This window comes from Cryptomeria japonica, unplaced genomic scaffold (assembly GCF_030272615.1).
Source record: "Cryptomeria japonica unplaced genomic scaffold, Sugi_1.0 HiC_scaffold_225, whole genome shotgun sequence".
NCBI classification, from domain to species: domain Eukaryota; kingdom Viridiplantae; phylum Streptophyta; class Pinopsida; order Cupressales; family Cupressaceae; genus Cryptomeria; species Cryptomeria japonica.
The window spans coordinates 247501-254445 of NW_026729047.1; positions in this window are offsets into that span (position 1 = coordinate 247501).

The following is a 6945-nucleotide window of genomic DNA, read 5'->3' on the forward strand; positions in this document are numbered from 1 at the left end:
CCTCACCGCATATCAATCGGGGTGCGAGGCGAGGGATGGGGCGGGAAGGCCCCAACGGCTAGACGGAAGAGGCTTCAGGGCCACCTCGGAATGGTCCAAGCATCGGACGCGCTTGGGGCGACTGCCAGTGCCAACCCCTTATCCCGCGATGTGTCCGATACACAGATGGTTCCAAGGCGGCCGAGGAGCCTCACCGCATAGCAATCGGGGGTGCGAGGCGAGGGATGGGGCGGGAAGGCCCCAACGGCTAGACGGAAGAGGCTTCAGGGCCGCCTAGGAATGGTCCAAGCATCGGACACGCTTGGGGCGACTACCAGTGACAGCCCCCTATCCCGCGATGCGTCCGATACGAAGATGGTTCCAAGGCGGCCGAGGAGCCTCACCGCATAGCAATCGGGGTGCGAGGTGGGGGATGCGGCGAGATGGCCCCAACGGCTAGACGGAAGAGGCCACAGGGCCGCGTCGGAATAGTCCAAGCATCGGACGCGCTTGGGGCGACTACCAGTGACAACCCCTTATCCCGCGATGCGTCCGATACGAAGATAGTTCCAAGGCGGCCGAGGAGCCTCACCGCATAGCAATCGGGGTGCGAGGTGGGGGATGCGGCGAGATGGCCCCAACGGCTAGACGGAAGAGGCTGCAGGGCCGCCTCGGAATAGTCCAAGCATCGGACGCGCTTGGGGCCACTACCAGTGACAACCCCTTATCCCGCGATGCGTCCGATACGAAGATAGTTCCAAGGCGGCCGAAGAGCCTCACCGCATAGCAATCGGGGTGCGAGGTGGGGGATGCGGCGAGATGGCCCCAACGGCTAGACGGAAGAGGCCACAGGGCCGCCTCGGAATAGTCCAAGCATCGGACGCGCTTGGGGCGACTACCAGTGACAACCCCTTATCCCGCGATGCGTCCGATACGAAGATAGTTCCCAGGCGGCCGAGGAGCCTCACCGCATAGCAATCGGGGTGCGAGGCGAGGGATGCGGCGAGATGGCCCCAAAGGCTAGACGGAAGAGGCTGCAGGGCTGCCTCGGAATAGTCCAAGCATCGGACGCGCTTGGGGCGACTACCACTGCCAACCCCTTATCCCGCGATGCGTCCGATACACAGATAGTTCCGAGGCGGCCGAGGAGGTGGGGGATGCAGCGAGATGGCCCCAACGGCTAGACGGAAGAGGCTGCAGGGCCGCCTCGGAATAGTCCAAGCATCGGACGCGCTTGGGGCGACTACCAGTGACAACCCCTTATCCCGCGATGCGTCCGATACACAGATAGTTCCGAGGCGGCCAAGGAGCCTCACCGCATAGCAATCGTGGTGCGAGGTGGGGGATGCGGCGAGATGGCCCCAACGGCTAGACGGAAGAGGCTGCAGGGCCGCCTCGGAATGGTCCAAGCATCGGATGCGCTTGGGGCGACTACCACTGCCAACCCCTTATCCCGCGATGCGTCCGATACACAGATAGTTCCAAGGCGGCCGAGGAGCCTCACAGCATAGCAATCAGGGTGCGAGGCGAGGGATGCGGCGAGAAAGCCCCAACGGCTAGAGGGAAGAGGCTTCAGGTCCGCCTCGGAATGGTCCAAGCATCGGACGCGCTTGGGGCGACTACCAGTGACAACCCCTTATCCCGCGACGCGTCCGATACACAGATAGTTCCAAGGCGGCCGAGGAGCCTCACCGCATAGCAATCGGGGTGCGAGGCGAGGGATGCGGCGAGAAGGACCCAACGGCTACACGGAAGAGGCTTCGGGGCCGCCTCGGAATGGTCCAAGCATCGGACGCGCTTGGGGCGACTACCAGTGACAACCCCTTATCCCGCGACGCGTCCGATACACAGATAGTTCCAAGGCGGCCGAGGAGCCTCACCGCATAGCAATCGGGGTGCGAGGCGAGGGATGCGGCGAGAAGGACCCAACGGCTAGACGGAAGAGGCTTCGGGGCCGCCTCGGAATGGTCCAAGCATCGGACGCGCTTGGGGCGACTACCAGTGACAACCCCTTATCCCGCGACGCGTCCGATACACAGATAGTTCCAAGGCGGCCGAGGAGCCTCACCGCATAGCAATCGGGGTGCGAGGCGAGGGATGCGGCGAGAAGGACCCAACGGCTAGACGGAAGAGGCTTCGGGTCCGCCTCGGAATGGTCCAAGCATCGGACGCGCTTGGGGCGACTACCAGTGACAACCCCTTATCCCGCGACGCGTCCGATACACAGATAGTTCCAAGGCGGCCGAGGAGCCTCACCGCATAGCAATCGGGGTGCGAGGCGAGGGATGCGGCGAGAAGGACCCAACGGCTAGACGGAAGAGGCTTCGGGTCCGCCTCGGAATGGTCCAAGCATCGGACGCGCTTGGGGCGACTACCAGTGACAACCCCTTATCCCGCGACGCGTCCGATACACAGATAGTTCCAAGGCGGCCGAGGAGCCTCACCGCATAGCAATCGGGGTGCGAGGCGAGGGATGCGGCGAGAAGGACCCAACGGCTAGACGGAAGAGGCTTCGGGTCCGCCTCGGAATGGTCCAAGCATCGGACGCGCTTGGGGCGACTACCAGTGACAACCCCTTATCCCGCGACGCGTCCGATACACAGATAGTTCCGAGGCGGCCGAGGAGCCTCACCGCATAGCAATCGGGGTGCGAGGCGAAGGATGCGGCGAGAAGGACCCAACGGCTAGACGGAAGAGGCTTCGGGTCCGCCTCGGAATGGTCCAAGCATCGGACGCGCTTGGGGCGACTACCAGTGACAACCCCTTATCCCGCGACGCGTCCGATACACAGATAGTTCCAAGGCGGCCGAGGAGCCTCACCGCATAGCAATCGGGGTGCGAGGCGAGGGATGCGGCGAGAAGGACCCAACGGCTAGACGGAAGAGGCTTCAGGGCCGCCTCGGAATGGTCCAAGCATCGAACGCGCTTGGGGCGACTACCAGTGACAACCCCTTATCCCGCGACGCGTCCGATACACAGATAGTTCCGAGGCGGCCGAGGAGCCTCACCGCATAGCAATCGGGGTGCGAGGCGAGGGATGCGGCGAGAAGGACCCAACGGCTAGACGGAAGAGGCTTCAGGGCCGCCTCGGAATGGTCCAAGCATCGGACGCGCTTGGGGCGACTACCAGTGACAACCCCTTATCCCGCGACGCGTCCGATACACAGATAGTTCCGAGGCGGCCGAGGAGCCTCACCGCATAGCAATCGGGGTGCGAGGCGAGGGATGCGGCGAGAAGGACCCAACGGCTAGACGGAAGAGGCTTCAGGGCCGCCTCGGAATGGTCCAAGCATCGGACGCGCTTGGGGCGACTACCAATGACAACCCCTTATCCCGCGACGCGTCCGATACACAGATAGTTCCGAGGCGGCCGAGGAGCCTCACCGCATAGCAATCGGGGTGCGAGGCGAGGGATGCGGCGAGAAGGACCCAACGGCTAGACGGAAGAGGCTTCAGGGCCGCCTCGGAATGGTCCAAGCATCGGACGCGCTTGGGGCGACTACCAGTGACAACCCCTTATCCCGCGACGCGTCCGATACACAGATAGTTCCGAGGCGGCCGAGGAGCCTCACCGCATAGCAATCGGGGTGCGAGGCGAGGGATGCGGCGAGAAGGACCCAACGGCTAGACGGAAGAGGCTTCAGGGCCGCCTCGGAATGGTCCAAGCATCGGACGCGCTTGGGGCGACTACCGTTGCCAACCCCTTATCCCGCGATGCGTCTGATACACAGATAGTTCCGAGGCGGCCGAGGAGCCTCACCGCATAGCAATCGGGTTGCGAGGCAGATTATTGGGAAGGGAACCCCCTGGGATGCGGCTCAAGCAGTGCCCAAAGGGACTGGAATGCGGAATCACATCGAGAGACCCAAATGCTATACGAGGGCTCAAATCGAATTATCGATTTGGCCACGACATGGACGCATCGGAACGACTACCTTTGCCGAACCACTCGCAATTGCATCCATACCGAAACCAATAGACATTTCCGTTAGAGCCCTCGCATAGCATTCGGGAATCTCGCATGCCCCTCTAAATCGACCAATGCTGGCGCTCAATGAAAATCCGAGCGCTACCACCGTTCGAGCGCCAGCATTGGTCGAGTTAGAGGGGCACGGGGGAGAATGCTCCAGTCAACACCTCCCCTATATAAGTTATTTGTCCGATTCTCGCACAACCGTAGTCTGCCTCGTCGAATCAAACAACGGTCCCAGATTCCGACTTCCGTTCCGTAGAGACCCAAAAGCTAGATGGAGGCTCGCAAGAAAGAGAGTCGGCGCATAGCAATCGGGTTTCTCGAACGTTTAGGGACCGAGCTCACTTGCGGATAGGGCAAAATCCGCCAAGCAACCCAAAAGCTAGACGGGGGCTCGAATCGAATCGCCTAGGCGGCCACAACAACGACGTGTTGGATCGACTACCAGTGCCAAACCATTCAGCAAGACTAGTCTGTGTCGAGGCCGGATAGAGATTCTCAGAGAGCGCCCGCATAGCATTTAGGAGACCTGCCGCGTCCCTCACACTCGACAAATGGTGGTGCACGTTTATAAATCCGAGCGATCCCAACCCTTTCAAGCACCAACATCGGTCGAGATAGAGGGGCACGGAGGGGGCTGCGTGAGACAACACAGTCCCCTATATAAGTTATTTGTCCGATTCTCACACATCCGAAGAATGGTCATCAAATCGGACAACAGCCCAAACTTCCGACTTCCGTCCCAGAAAGCCCAAGAGCTATCTAAAACGTTCATGGCCGGAACTCGATCGCGGCTATACCAGTCCGCCAAGCAACCCAAAAGCTAGACTGGAGCTCTAGTCGAATCACCTCTGTGGCCATTGCAAGGACGTGTTGGAGCGACTACCATTGCCGAACCATTCCGCAGGTCGAGTCCATACCAAGGCCGCATAGAGATTCACGATGAGCTCCTGCATAGCAATCAGGAGACTTGCCGTGTCCATCACAATCGATAAATCCTGGTGCAAGATTTTTGCATCCGAGCGCTCCAACCAGTCGAGCACCAGCATCAATCGACATAAACGGGCACGGGGGGAGGATGCTCGAGAACACTACCTCCCCTATATAAGTTATTTGTCCGATTCTCAAGCAGCCGAAGTCTGGTCATCGAATCGGGTCAAAGACCACAACTTCCGACTTTACCCACAATGCAAGTCATCGAATCGAACATCGGCCCCCGAGTCGGACTCCATGCGTATGTCAGGTCATCGGACCCAAATTCCGCCTTCCTGCGCATGGCGGGCCATCAATATCAACTCGGTCATCGGACCCAAACTCCGCCTTTTTGCGTATGGCACGCCTTCAAATCGGTCATCGGACCCAAATTCCGCCTTCCTGTGCATGGCGGGCCATCAACATCAACTCGGTCATCGGACCCAAATTCCGCCTTTCTGCGCATGGCACGCCATCAACTCGGTCATCGGACCCAAATTCCGCCTTCCTGCGCATGGCAGGTCATCGGACACAAATTCAGACCTCGCCAATATGCCTACGTATCGAATCGGTCATCGGACCCAACTTCCGACTTCATCCATACTGTAGGGTCTTTGAGGTTGGCGCGGTGCGCTCAACCCAGGGAGTCGACCCATCGAAGCATACACCTCCCCTATATAAGCTATTTGTCCGATTCCCACACCTGTGTAGTTTGCACCTCTGACCAGGACATCGACCCCAACTTCCGAACTCGACTGCAACGACGGCACCAGCGCCTTGGTGCGCACCTTGCGACGCACAGTCCCAACATTCGCCTTCCTGCACATGGCAGGTCATCGGACCCAAATTCCGACCTCGCGAGTATGCCTACATATCGAATCGGTCATCGGACCCAACTTCCGACTTCATCCATACCGTAGGGTCTTTGAGGTTGGCGCGGTGCGCTCAACCCGGGGAGTCGACCCAACGAAGCATACACCTCCCCTATATAAGCTATTTGTCCGATTCCCACACCTGTGTAGTTTGCACCTCCGATCAAGACATCGACCCCAACTTCCGAACTCGCCTCCAACGACCGAACCAGCGCCTTGGTGCGCACCTTGCAACGCACAGTGCCAACATTCGCCTTCCTGCACGTGGCAGGTCATCGGACCCAAATTCCGACCTCGCGAGTATGCCTACATATCGAATCGGTCATCGGACCCAACTTCCGACTTCATCCATACCGTAGGGTCTTTGAGGTTGGCGCGGTGCGCTCAACCCGGGGAGTCGACCCAACGAAGCATACACCTCCCCTATATAAGCTATTTGTCCGATTCCCACACCTGTGTAGCTTGCACCTCCGATCAGGACATCGACCCCAACTTCCGAACTCGACTAAAAAGACCGCACCAGCGCCTTGGTGTGCACCTTGCAACGCACAGTGTCAACATTCGCCTTCCTGCACATGGCAGGTCATCGGACCCAAATTCCGACCTCATGAGCATACCTACTAATCGAATCGGTCATCGGACCCAACTTCCGACTTCATCCATACCGTAGGGTCTTTGAGGTTGGCGCGGTGCGCTCAACCTGGGGAGTCGACCCATCGAAGCATACACCTCCCCTATATAAGCTATTTGTCCGATTCCGACACCTGTGTAGTTTGCACCTCCGCTCAGGACATCGACCCCAACTTCCGAACTCGCCTGCAACGACCGAACCAGCGCCTTGGTGCGCACCAAAAGTGCGCACTTTTGGAGGGCACTTTTCTGCGCTCCAAAGGTGCGCACTTTTGGAGGGCACTTTTTGGAGGGCACTTTTCTGCGCTCCAAAGGTGCGCACTTTTGGAGGGCACTTTTTGGAGGGCACTTTTCTGCGCTCCAAAGGTGCGCACTTTTGGAGGGCACTTTTTGGAGGGCACTTTTCTGCGCTCCAAAGGTGCGCACTTTTGGAGGGCACTTTTTGGAGGGCACTTTTCTGCGCTCCAAAGGTGCGCACTTTTGGAGGGCACTTTTTGGAGGGCACTTTTCTGCGCTCCA